Raw genomic sequence first — 14305 nt, forward strand, 5'->3', positions numbered from 1 at the left:
ATGGAAGAAAGCGCAGGGGAGTAGTAGAAAGACTGGAAAAAGTGAAGTAGTTTGGTGAAGAACGAAAGCTTAAGATTAGAAACAGAAGAGCATAAATCTTTTCGCTGCCGTTGGTGCACTTTTTTAAAAATTAATCTAACACTGGAAGAATTTGCTTGACTAAAAGAAATCCAAAAAAAGACCAAAAACTAGGTTAAGTAACCCTTTAGCTACAAGTGATACACCTAGGAATTATATCTAGGCGAACACCGGACTACTGTGTTGAACCGAGAGAAATATTTGCAGTCAAAGGGAGTTGGATGAGGAGTTGAGTAGAGAAAGCAATAGAAACAGGAGTAGTTAAAGCGTAAGATAAGAAATGAAATAATAAAATCATAAGTGCAAAAAGAAAGAATGAATGAATGAAAGACAGTATTAAGAAAGAGACAGAAGAAAGAAAGTTTTCATTCATTCATTGCCAGACGCCATGTATCCCAGACGAGGTGGCCAAGGGCTTAGAGTTAATTGTTTTACAGGGAGGGGCACTAATCCTCCACCAACCCCACTTGACACGTAGAGATGCCAACAGCATCTGGTGTTCCCAGGCGGTCACCCATCCAAGTACTAACCAGACCCAACGTTGCTTAACTTCGTTGATCGGACGGGAAGCGGTGTACTCAACGTGGTACGGCGATGAAAGAGTAATTACATGAAATTACATGAAAAAAGGCAGTGAGATATGAATGTAGTGAAAATGTAGGAAAACGAACATAAGAGCAATGCAATGAACAAAGGAACAGAAAAATAAGGTATTAGGATTGAGGAATGAGTAAATGAATAATTATCCTGAAAAAAAAGTAAAAATAAGCCATGAAAATTATATGCATTTTTTGTTTCAATTATGTTGTTAGTAGACGATTTTGCTTGTTTTAGAAGATATTTTTAGAAGCAGGAGTATCCTTTGGAACGAAGGTGTCCGTCAATATCTCACTTAGGTTCTCGGAAAGGAGGTACTTAAGTCGTAAATAATTTACTGACTCTCCATACTAGGTCCAGATTTTCACACACCTAGTGATTTTGTGCTTGTTCGAACCGGAGGGGTTAGATCTAACCTTTACAGACCACTGGACAACAAGGCATCTCATCTGGAAGTGGCCTGACCTATCTATCTATCTATTTATATACCTAGACTGCTTCCCCCAAAGAAAGAGAGGAAGTCGAGACAGGATGACACACTCCCAATTTACTCATCCACACACACGCATTGGTCTGATGAAAACCGAAAACTACTTCCTCGGATTCAAGAGGTAAAGTAGGCACGGAAGTAAGAGGATAATTACGGTACCAAAAAACATAGTGAAAAATACGCAGTGAAAAAATGCATAATTCATACCACGGGAGAAAATGAATTGGTGGCGGTGATTCTGTGCGCAGCGAAAATGAAATATATAGGACAATTTAAAACCATACTCAAATTACTGTGTTGTAAATTTGTTGTTATATTTTACCTCGCTGAACATAGAACATAAATGACTTTTAGTAAAGCATGCTGGAAATGACGTTTTTATGTTTATGTTCATTTGATAATTTATTGCACTCAGTTGCGCTTAATATTAAATTAATTTTTCACATCTTCATCCCGAGAACATATATTTCTTATTGTTGCTGCTCCCAGACGATTTTATTCAACTCAAGAAAGATCTCCTGTACGAAAGGGGCTAATAAAGGCTAAATCTAAGCCCTCCAGAGCTGAATAAAATCGTCTGAAAATTCCACAATATCATAAAGACGTCGCCGTAATTTATCTGATTATTATCAGACGCCTTAATCCCGGAGGAGCTAGATATAAACAAATCGCCTCTATGTCGCCTCTTCTTATAAACAAATCGCCTCTAAGTCGCCTCATCTCCCGTCAATCAGATAATCCTCTCTCTATTCCTCATTTCCCTCATTCATATATATCTCATTCCCATCATTCCACATCATGCCTGTTACCCTCCCCCCCCCAATTCCTCTTCCAATTAACTTACATATTGTCTCCTAGCCAGTCACATCATATGGCCAAACAGTCTCAAGGTACTCCTCTTAACACTTTTCAGAACATCTACATCAACACTACGACGCCCCCGAACCTGCTCATCGGGGTGTCTCTCCTCCCCGTAACAACACACGCTCCTCTTAGATAACGCACTTCCACTCCTCTCGCTCTTCTCTTGTGTAGTTTTCAGTACAAGCTTTACTTCCATAAACCATCCAAGTGAAAGGCTTACCAAGTGTTAAAAAAAAAGTAATGGCTTCATTTATTACTTATGATCATTTACTTATTTATTACCACTCATTTAGGCTTCACAATAACGGAGATTTAAAACACAGTATATTTCACACAGGTGCGCTTTTAATCAGACCACCCCGTGTTTTGGGAGCTAATGATGTTGACAAAAATCTTGCTTGATCAAACGGCTCCCACAGTTTTCAGGGCGAGTTTTTCTCGCAGCGGCAATTATTCCTGCTAAAAGTACCCTGCGCAGTGTGAGATGGAAGGACTAATTTATTGTGTGTGTGTGTGTGTGTGTGTGTGTGTGTGTGTGTGTGTGTGTGTGTGTGTGTGTGTGTGTGTGTGTGTGTGTGTGTGTGTGTGTGTGTGTGTGTGTGTGTGTGTGTGTGTGTGTGTGTGTGTGTGTGTGTGTGTGTGTGTGTGTGTGTGTGTGTTCTAATTACTACGCTTTACCTGCGAACAGAGGGAACTGCTGGCGTAGTGGACAAGATTTGGCGAAAGGCATATCCTTTTTAGTTTTTACTTATTTATTTATTTATTTTTTACAGTCTCCGAATCACTCAAAGGAACGGTTCTAGCTCTGCACTTTTATCTCGCTTAACCAGACGAAGCTTTGTTCACATAACATATGCCTATAAAATCCACTAAGTATGTAGTGGAATATTTCTAAACATAATACAGTAGGTACTATACAGGAATTTTAGAAAGACGGCGAATTGGGGTCCACGTTTATATCACACATCCTCATCCTACATCCCTCCATTACGATGATGTATTCGTTCTGTTCTTGCTACCTTGGGACGGCTTTACTCAGTTTAGGAAACACTTGCCCTAAAAAAGGTCTAAATACAATGTAACCCCACCAGACAGAAAATTCTCCCTTGGCCTAATAAACCCCTTCACCCCGATGACGTATTTCTCATTTCATAAAGGCCACCACCAAATTATTTCACCAAACTTTAGAAGAACATGTGGCAGTGCAGTAGTTACTGAAGGCTCTAGCAATGATCCCCATATCGATAAGCCTTCTCTTAATTACTTAAAAGTATCAAAAAGTAGCAAAAGTAATCAAGAAATTCATCATATTAATGAAGTTAAAATAATGTGGAGCTAACAAGAATGGAATAATAGAAAACGTCATCGGACTGAAGGAGTTACACTATAAAGAAAAAAATCACGGGAGCGAGAATGCTGCCAGTTTTCCAGACACCCAGGAAAAATAATGGAGCCTGGCGGAAAAGACGCGTCGTCCAGCTGAAGAAGAATTAGTGTAAATCCTTTCAGCACGACGACGTGATTTTTTATTTTACTCTGACTGGCTACATACGATTGTATTCTACTTGACAAGGTCTCTCTCTCTCTCTCTCTCTCTCACTCTCTCGCTTTGAAGGGATTAATGAAGGCCGCATGTAGCCCATAAAGTTCAAAAATTCTCTCCTGAGGTATATAAAATCGCCTGGAGGCAGCCCCCCAAATCCTCTGGATGAAGGGGTTTAACTGACAACTAAAATTTAAAAAATGGGACCGAAATTGCTGCCAGTTTTCCACACACACAAACACACACTCGAAAGAAAAAAAAAAACGAGGCTTACAGTAAAAAGACTCTGCGTCCAACTGAAGAAAAATTAGTCTAATGGCCAGGGATGGAGCAAAAGTTTAGAGAGAATACGTCAAGAACTGTTCCGGGGAATCTCGAAGGGGCCAGAATTTTACATCCTTTACTTGGAGGCAGCAGTATTTTCTTGTCTCCTTTTTTAACCTTTTTCAAAACTATGGCTTTTCTTTTTGTTTATTCTTGCTGTCTTCTGAAATATTTGGTTGTTGTTCTGGCACAAGGCTCAACTGAAACGTAAACCCGGTGATCTGTAGGCTTCAGTATTCCTTCTCCTGAAGTTCATCATCTTCCTTTGGGATATACTGAGGTAGCTGAGGGACTTCGTATAACCAGGCAGCGAAGCAGCTCAGTTATATCGGTGTCACCACATGAAAGCGTAAATTTCCGCACCCTTACATTTAGCTGTGCCCCCAAGTAGAGAAGTTAATGAAGTCTTTACCTAAACCTTCCAGTTCAGAAATTTCCTCCTGACCTATAAAGAAATCACGTGAAGCCAGAAAAAAGTAATTGAAAAAGTCATAGGATTGAAAGGGATTTCCAAGAGCAATTCGAAGTGATGGAGGAAGATTTTTTCATCTTTGATTCGGAGGCAGCAATTGTCTTCTTAACCCCTAACCTTTTGAGCTTGACGGAGCCATTTTTTAATATTCTTGAAGACTTTTGGCATATTACTAAGTCTAGAAGTGGCCTGAATGACTCCTTAATCTGGAGGAGAATTATTTTTCGTTTATTCTTGGTACCGATATTTTATTTAGTTTTGGGAGACTTTTCGAGCCAGAGGTGTTAGATTTCCCCCTCATTAACACGCATCCTACCTGGAAAATTTTCCTAAGACAATAAAAACAGTATGAAGGTGACAGGGACAGAAAGCAAAATACGTCATTCAATTGAAGGGGCTTCATGTGTGTGTGTGTTGTATATATATATATATATATATATATATATATATATATATATATATATATATATATATATATATATATATATATATATATATATATATATATATATATATGTGTGTGTGTGTGTGTGTGTGTAAGATTCTGGTAGCTACTGAATATTACACTACATCGATCTCGTGGAAGTTAAACTGCAATTAGGATTGGATGATACGTTCCAACGAATTCTAATAGTTTTTGTGTGTGCTTGAATAACATAATGATGAAATGTTTCCTTTAAAAAATCTGTTTTGTTGTTACAAATATTAGTGCTAAAAGATCTATACCTAAAACTCCCATGGACTAATGAAAAAATAATGATAGCTCCCACTGAATCATCTAAATATTATTGATTGTATAACAACAGTTCAAATAAGTCCTTACAAGATTCTTGCTGGAGATCAATAAAGAAATTTCCCAGTAAAACCTTCACATATTACTGATGTATTTAACGAAGTCAGCAGATAGCTGAATCCTGTATTGATGACGTCGAGATTGTAAGAATAATGAATAGCCTGTACATTGTCTACACTCTACAGCATGTCTTTTTTTTTTAATATAACAAGAAATGATGAGTAAAATCAACATAATCATCCTCAACACCAGCAGCTAAAAATGTAACAACTGGTACCAGGCACAACAATCTCGTCCGACAGCAGTTACTTTATTGCTGTTAAATACTGACTCGTGTCTGCCATTTAGTGTCAGTTCACAATTTAAGTCGAAGGTAATGGCGCAAATGTTTTCTAGTTACGCCCTCTGAAAAGCCTTTATCTTGCGTTTGACCTTTCAAGGTCACTCAAAGTCAAAGGTCATGCTGCCAAATGAAAGCCCTTATGAGACTTCCTATGTTCTGGTAAGAGTAAATATCTCTGGCTTCAACGAGTTTCGAGTTCCTCCTAAATATCCGTGACCTTGAGTTTGACCTTTCAAGGTCACTCTCGGTCAAAAGTCAAGGTACCAATTAAAAACCCATATGGGAATTCCAATATACTGATAATAGTAATTAAAGTCTAAGGTAATGGAGCAAATGTTTTAAGTTACTCCCTTTGAAAATTCGTGATCTTGCATTTGACTTTTCAAGGTCACTCAAGATCAAAGGTCATGGTGCCAAATGAAACCCCATATGAGATTTCCTCTACGGTATCTTGGGAACAGTAAACATCTCTGTCTTCAAAGAGTTTCAAGTTATATCCCTCTGAATATCCGTGACCCTGAGTGTGACCTTTCAAGGTCAATTACGGTCAAAGGTCAAGGTACCAATTAAAAACACATACGGGATTTCCTATTTGTTAATAATAGGAAATATCAATCTTCAACCAGTTTCGAGTTATAGTCCCCTGAAGACCCATGACCTTGAGTTTAACCTTTCATGGTCGTTTAAGTTCAAAGGTCTGGGTGCCAAGTGAAAGACCATATTACGGGATCTTGTATGTTCATAACTGTAAATATCTCTATCTTCAACCGTTTTCAGGTTATAGCCCTCTGAAAATCCGTGACCTTGAGTTTGACATTTAAAGGTCACTCGATTACCTCCAAAATTTAATCACTTTTGGGGGGGACGAGTCCTCACATATCCTGAAAGTTTCAAGTAATTTCATTCAGTTGTTTTGCCGTATGTTGCTAACAAACAAAGAAACAAACAAACTCTATCAAAAACAATACCTCGTCGGACTTCGTCCGGGCGAGGTCAAAGTAATGTGTAATATATCTCAGTGAATTGTTTTATACTTCCATTCACTCATTACTGAAGCCTTAGAATTTACGGAAATATATAAAGAAAACACGGGAGATATAGAACCCAGACTAAGAAGACTTCCAACACCTGCCTTTAACCTTACGTCTCCGCATTGTTACCCGACAAGCTCACTATACTGAATATCTTAATCCTCTTTTCTTATCTAACTCCTCCTCTCCTTTTCGGCTCTACTCTTTATCCAATATCCAACCCCTCAATTTCTCATCCAGCTCCTCAACATCTTATCCAACTTCCCCACTCCTTATCCAATTCCTCCACTCCTTGTCCAACTCCTCCACTCCTTATCCCTCCGTCACTTATCCAACTCCTCCATTCTTCACGTCCCCCACTTGACTAAGAAGGATAAATCGCACCCGGATCCTTAATTTATGCCGAGAGAGAGAGAGAGAGAGAGAGAGAGAGAGAGAGAGAGAGAGAGAGAGAGAGAGAGAGAGAGACAGACAGACAGACAGACAGACAGACAGACAGAGACAGAGAGACAGACAGAGACAGAGAGAGAGAGTAAGAGAGAGAGAGTTTTATAAATTAGGTATAAAACAGTAGTGGACAAAACAGCTTGGAAATAATTAAAAAAAAAAAACTATAATGAAAATGCAAAGACAGAAAACATAAGGCAGGACAAACTGCAGATCAATGCATAAAGCAGAGATGAACAAAACGGAGTCCGTGAATAATGAATTAAAAAGGGGATTGTACTCTACCTAAGTAACATATAAACGAGAGACCAAGTAATACATAAAAAAGGGATGGATGAAATATAATCACTGAGTATTATATGAAACAAGGATGTAAAAAAGTAACTGGAAAACCTACAGGAAAAATAGCATATATATTAAAGTTAGGCAAACTATGTAATATATGAAAAATAGGCATAAAAAATGACGATAATAATGGCTGAAAATTGCATAAACAAGTAAGGGACAATACATTAAACAGGGCTGGCCAAATCTGCTGCATACTCGTAATATATAAACACTTGGTATAAAATGAAATGGACATAAAATAATTGAATAATGCATAAAACAAGGGCTGGACAAAACACGCCCTATGGGCTTCGTTTCACCACGCAAATGATTTTATGTGGCCCGTCATTGTGTCCAGAAAAAAACAGAATATTGCGACTATTTCACTGCCAGGAAGACCCCGATTTTACACACATTCAGACTCGGGTGTGTGTGCGAGTGTGAGGGAGTTGAGAGGCCAAACATACGGAAAAGGTCCCAGAGCATACATCTCTATCGTTATAATGTATTTAAAGTAATAGATACACTGATTATTAGTCGTATATCACTGCTCCATCGAAAGAAAAAAATAAACTGTGATTGTTAATTACGAATCTGACACAGAAATCAACACGTCTTATCCTCTCTTTTTTATATATACCAATGGAATTCACATTAATACGATATTAATAAATGCACGAGTCGCATTTAAGTATTAGCCAGTATTATGGAAGATGCCCATCGGGCTAAACAGTTGCCCACCCTCCCTGCCCTGAGACCCTGAGATGTTTGTGAGTAGTGACCCTGAGATTCTTCTTCTTCTTGTAAAAGGTGATTCTCAACCACTTCTTTAGGACGAAGCCTTCTCTATATGTATCATGCTACCGCTAAGCCACTTTATTCTACAGTGGAAAGAACTTTTCAATGAAGGGCTACAGTCGTTTCTGTACAATGCAATGATGTCTTTTTAGATACATCGTCAGATTTGACCCTGCCAAAGAAAAGCCTCTTGTTCCTACCAGATAATAATATGTTTGAGAATGGTAGTCCTGAGGATATGACTGGTAAGCCTGAGGATATGCCTGGTGATCTTCAAATGTCTGTGACTGGTGACCGTGAGAAGATAATTATTATGACAAACTAGCTTAAGACGTTTGTAGATGGTAAACTTTAGCACCATACATCACTATTGACAATACTTAAAGATGGTGACCTATGATAAGGAATGAAACTGCTGGCTGATGAATTTTCTAAAATGGTAAATTTTTACATTTGGGGACACTTGTTTTTCTAGCTCTTTACAACGCTAGTGGAGTACAGATCATGTGCCCTACGCAACGATATGAATCTCAAAGGGGCAACTGGAGAATTTACGATCACGTAATGTCACCAGGAACGTAGTCCAGCCATCATCATCATCATCTGTAGGCCAGTCATCATCACCATCATCATCATTATCATCTGTAGGCCAGTCATCATCACCGTCATCATCATCATCATTATCATCTGTAGGCCAGTCATCATCACCGTCATCATCATCATCTGTAGGCCAGTCATCATCACCATCATCATCATCTGTAGGCCAGTCATCATCACCATCATCATCATCTATAGGCCAGTCATCATCACCATCATCATCATCTGTAAGCTAGTCACCTACTCTTAAATACAGTATACGAACTTAGGAAGCAAAGTCGTGGGCGGGGCATCTCGCCAACGGTAATATGCCGACCGTAAACAGTTTTTCTGACCCGGTGACCTCTTTGACCACCAACACAGCAGGGATTCTGGCTGTGTAACTGGCGATCCGGGAATATAATTACGAGTGTTGATCCCGGACAAAGGTAATGAGTGGTGACCTTTTATATGTGACGCTGGCTCATAAATTAAGTCTACTTTTAATCGGATTCCTATGATTAATTATTAGGGCCATTTATAAGTAAACAATGGCTGGTCGTGCGCAAAACTGGCCCGGATATGTGCAAATATGTGGGGATTACTGATATATATCGATACGTATAATTACTTTATGTATAATTTATATGTATATGCTTATTAATTTATTCGCGTCATTATTCTTTTCCAGTTCAATTTACTTCCTTTACATGTTTATTACATTATTAGTATTTTGTTCATTTATCCATTTACTTGCTTATTGCTTGGGTAATTTATTTGCATTATTTAGCTATTAAACGAGAGTCCTCCATACACCCGCACATGCCACCAAATTCACACTATCACATAGTTTGTACTGAGATACTGAACCGTCCATACTGAGAGATACCGAACCGTCCATACTGAGAGATACTGAACCGTTCATACTGAGAGATACTAAACCGCTCATACTGAAAGATACAGAACCGTCCATACTGACAGATACCGAACCGTTGATACTGACAGATACTGAACGCTCATACTAAGATGCCGAATGGTTCATGAGAGATATTGAATCGTTCAAACTGTGAAGCGGAAAAGCTCATAGTAAAAAATGTCAAACAGTTTATACTGAGAGGTACCGAGCCGTTCATACTGAAAAAAACTCAAACGTTCATGCGAGATGGCGAACCGTTCATACTGAATGATACTGAACCATTCATCCTGAGCTGCGCTCGAGGCGTCCCATTCAGGATAAGGGGTATTACCAGGTATGCTATTATATCACGTCGGAAGAACGGGCAAATGCTGATTAAACAAAACTTAAAACTTCGCACTGGCCATTAAATTATAACCTCTTCAGCTTTGGCACGCACTTTTTCACTAATTGTTGTTATCGTCCGACAATTTTATATAATACAGCGCTGATGTCACCAGGCTGTGGATTAATTCCTTAAATCCAGATATTACTATTTTAAATTGGTCGTGCTATCTTCAGACGCTTTAGTTCGAAATATAGACGTTTTCGAGATATAGGAGTTAGATAAAGCCATCGCTAACCCCTTTACTGCAAAACGTCTCTCGTAAGTTGAATAAAAGTCCTGTGATACACCGTCAGAAAAATAATACAAAACAGAAGTAAACAGCACCAAAACGGTCTACACTACACCAATTGGCACATATGAGAACAAAAAATCCTTGATGTGAAGGGGTTAACCATGATTAGGTCAGCAAGATCAGTTTAGATTCTGACACGGCATTGAGTAAAGGACCTACTGACCCTGTCGGTGCGGTTGCGGTTAATGGATTTATATACTCTGCTCTGAAACTGTCAGAGCCGTTGAAATCTTTCTAAACTAACTAGTAACACCCAAGTGAGATGGAAAGGTTGCTACATTATTATATGATAGTGCATTTACTCGAATCTAAGAAATCCTAAACTCCTTTCTGCTCGGTTGATGACCAAGTGTTGCAAGAAGACTGGAGGGTTGACGGAACGGAACTAGTAACCAGGGTGACCCATTGCTAGGTCATAACTAGAGCTCCTCGAACTTCATAACCGCGATGTAGTATTTAAAGTTGTAGGAAGCTGCCTAATTCTGTGAGGTGAAAACAAATTGACGATAGTTTGGAACATCACAGGCGTTATAAAACTACTGACAGGTGTACATTACTGTCGTGCGGTTGTTCTAAACTGACGCACATCTTTAATCATTTTAAGCTCAGTTGATAGCCATGTACAGTCAGACTGGAGGGTCGACCTGACAACTGACTAAACAATAAAAATTAGTTTTACTTCGTAACTCAGGTTTGCCGTATTTCATGCTAACTCTACTTTTTATTCAAGTTACGGTATGAAAGTGGACCAGTTCCGTGAGGCAAAGGGCAAACCAATCATACATATTTTATGGTGGTAAAGTTGACGGAAATATTTTGAATGCTAAATACCTGGGCAGAATGGGGAGAGGTCGAAGGCAAAGTATCAAATACATTACAAGGGAAATTATAGCACTGAATTTAATGGTGACTGTTCTGCCTGTGTAGTCCGTGGACCTCTCTCCTCTGGTGAGTCAAGTCGCACGGACAAATTATAAGAAAATAGGACGTCCCCGGGCTGAATAAATTAACAAATTAATTACGATGACACCTTTCCTGTTTCATTCTTGCCACTGCCAGACTTAATTCAACCTGATAGAAGCTTTTCAAACTGGAGCGGTATGATATACCCCTGATTAAACTCTTTACTTTGAAGCTCTCCTAAGCTGAGTAAAATAGCCTGGAGACATTAAGAATAGTAGAGAAAGACGGTCTCGGGCTATATATAAAAAGGTAACCCTCTCACTGTTAGGCTAAGTATGACCTATCATTCTAAACAACGCCAAACGATTTTGTTCTGGCGAAAGTAAGTCAAATGAGCCCGAGGGTGTTGCTGGTTGTATTATTATCCCTCTCATGTTCGGAACCACTCAAACATTAAGTTCCAGCTAACTCCAGATGATTCTGAGCTGAGAGTATTAACAGCATCCCTCAACACTTGAAGATAACTAAATATTCGAGTAAGAAATCATTGGGCACGTGTTCTCACTTTTACTCCATTAAGACGAGAAGGACTCACTGATGAGTAAAATCGTTCTGGGGTAGCATGAGTGAAGTAATATATAACTTTATCTTACTGGAAAGCTAATTAGGACTGCGTTTAAACTTCTTTTTTTATGAACTGTATTTCTGAAGCAGCATTATACCATCTAGCGGTAGCAAAAATAAATATATAAATAAGAAAAATATCCAGACCACACTTTAACTATGAGGCAAAATGACATGAAAGCTTACTACACCACGAATACTGGGACTTCTCATGAGAGGAAGTAGATACATTTCTCTCTTAATGCACTGGACTATACTCTTTAATGGGATTTGCTTTTTCGCTTTGTTCCGTAAAAATAATCCTCGCTTTTCACTTCCTTCGCTCCCCCCTCGGAGGCATAAACTCCAGCAACTTTTTTTTCTTTTTGCACTTTTTTTTTTTGCTCCCTGTTCGGACAAAGCTAAATCCTTGAAAGTTATCACACTTCAACACACACAAAATTTGATGAAAGTTTTTTACTTTTTATTTTTTTTTTTTTAATGTGTTCAGATTAGTTGGAGAAGAAGTTAGGTACGCAAATGTAAATATTGCCTCTCTCTCTCTCTCTCTCTCTCTCTCTCTCTCTCTCCTGAAATGTGCTATTTTTCTACCATCTTTGTATTTACTTTTGCTTGTGTACCCAGCAGTGTTAAATAGTGCTGTACTTGCTCGGTAAAAACTCTGAATTAGTTCTGCGGTAAAAAAGAACTGATCTATTTTTTGCTGAATTGCCAGTTATTTTTTTCCTATCCTACTGATTTTTCTGTATTTATCTATCTGTCTGCCCATCCATCTATCTTCTGTCTATCTATTTATTTGTCTATCTGTCTGTCTATCATTCAGTATACAAATCTATGTGTCGATCAATCAGTCTATCAATCTATTTACCTACCTCTCTATCTATTTATCAGTCTGTCTATCTGTCCCACTATCAATCCCTCTGCCCATCTGCTTATTTGTCTGTCGCCGTCTATCTATATATCCCCCACTGTATATATCTCTCTATATATCTAGCTATTTGTTCTTCTGTTTATATATCTGTCCATCTACCTATTCACAGCTAGACACATTAATCTCAGAATAGGATTTTTTAGTACTTATTATCTTGTATCACAAATGTTCTGTAATATTACTTGCTATACAGTGTCCGGCGAGTAACCCCTGCAGTACTATGGCGTCTTCTCCATGCCAGATTAAACTGTCCATGGGTAACCAGGGAGCGACAAAAAAACGAAAGAAGAAAAAGTAATAAAAAAGTCAAACAGTGTAGGGGGTTGCTGGAGACTGGTTTTAGTTCCTTCAGTCCTCTTTCCTGAGCTATATATATGAAATCGCCCGAAGGTAGCTGGAAAAAAAAAATCATCATCGTAAAAGGATTCAAAACAACTTGCGACACCTACCGGTATGTACGTTGTCTGTTCAACTGATCATATTCTTCTAGCTTTGTATATTCTTTTTTCTTTTCTTATTTTTCACTTTTTTACTGTTGAGTATTTCTTGCTTGCTACAAATTCTGAAATGTCTCTGCGCAGAAACAGAACTGTGACACATTCTCTGTCCTAGTGAATTTCCTTCCTTCCTTCCTCATTTCTTTCTTTCTTTCTGCTTTTTCCTATCAGAAGTGTTACATACCACTGCTCGCTATAAATTCCCGTGTCCCGCGCTGAGACAAAACTAAACTTTCTTTTGCTGAAGTTAGAGCAACACTTTTTCTGCTTTGCAGTTCATTTCTTCCTTTTATTGGTGTAACATCACGTGTTCCGTAGTGCTACTCGTTGCAAATCCTGATGTGCCCTGCGTTGAAGAAGAACGGACTTTATTTTGCTGAAGCACAAGTAACATATTCTTTATGATGCTGATTTCTTATACCTTTATTAAATTTTGTTCCTCTGGCCTGAACAGTCCTCCCTACAAATCGTGATGTGTTCTGCGTACACACACACACACACACACACACACACACACACACACATACATATATATATATATATATATATATATATATATATATATATATATATATATATATATATATATATATATATATATATACTGTATATATATATTCATTGCCAGACGCCATGTATCCCAGACGGGGTGGCCAAGGGCTTAGAGTTACTTGTTTTACAGGGAGGGGCACTTGACACGTAGGGATGCCAACAGCATCTGGTGTTCCCAGGCGGTCACCCATCCAAGTACTAACCAGACCCAACGTTGCTTATATATATATATATATATATATATATATATATATATATATATATATATATATATATATATATATATATATATATATATATATATATATATATACATACTTCGAGTGTCCAGGGACTTGAAGAACTAACTTCAGAACTTCATGAGATGATTCTGGGACATTTTTAATACCAATTCCTAGATGCACATCGGTCAAATTATCAGCCGTTCCGCAGCTGCAATTATTGATGACGTTATGGTTGAATTATGCATTTCCCTCATAAGGAAGTCAGTAACTGTAGCTCTTTAACGGTTGAGAATTG

General features: G+C 38.3%; 1 protein-coding gene and 1 pseudogene across 1 annotated transcript in view; one reads left to right on the top strand and one right to left on the bottom strand.

Annotated features, from left to right (window-relative positions):
• Window positions 1-14305, top strand: part of LOC145406772 (protein O-mannosyl-transferase TMTC1-like) — a 328915-nt gene that overhangs the window by 32910 nt on the left and 281700 nt on the right. The gene's annotated exons all lie outside the window — the stretch shown is intronic.
• Window positions 560-678, bottom strand: LOC145406928 (5S ribosomal RNA; annotated as a pseudogene).

The sequence above is a fragment of the Coenobita brevimanus genome, chromosome 71 (assembly GCF_032717465.1).
Source record: "Coenobita brevimanus isolate Jiangsu-jjx chromosome 71, ASM3271746v2, whole genome shotgun sequence".
Classification (NCBI taxonomy): domain Eukaryota; kingdom Metazoa; phylum Arthropoda; class Malacostraca; order Decapoda; family Coenobitidae; genus Coenobita; species Coenobita brevimanus.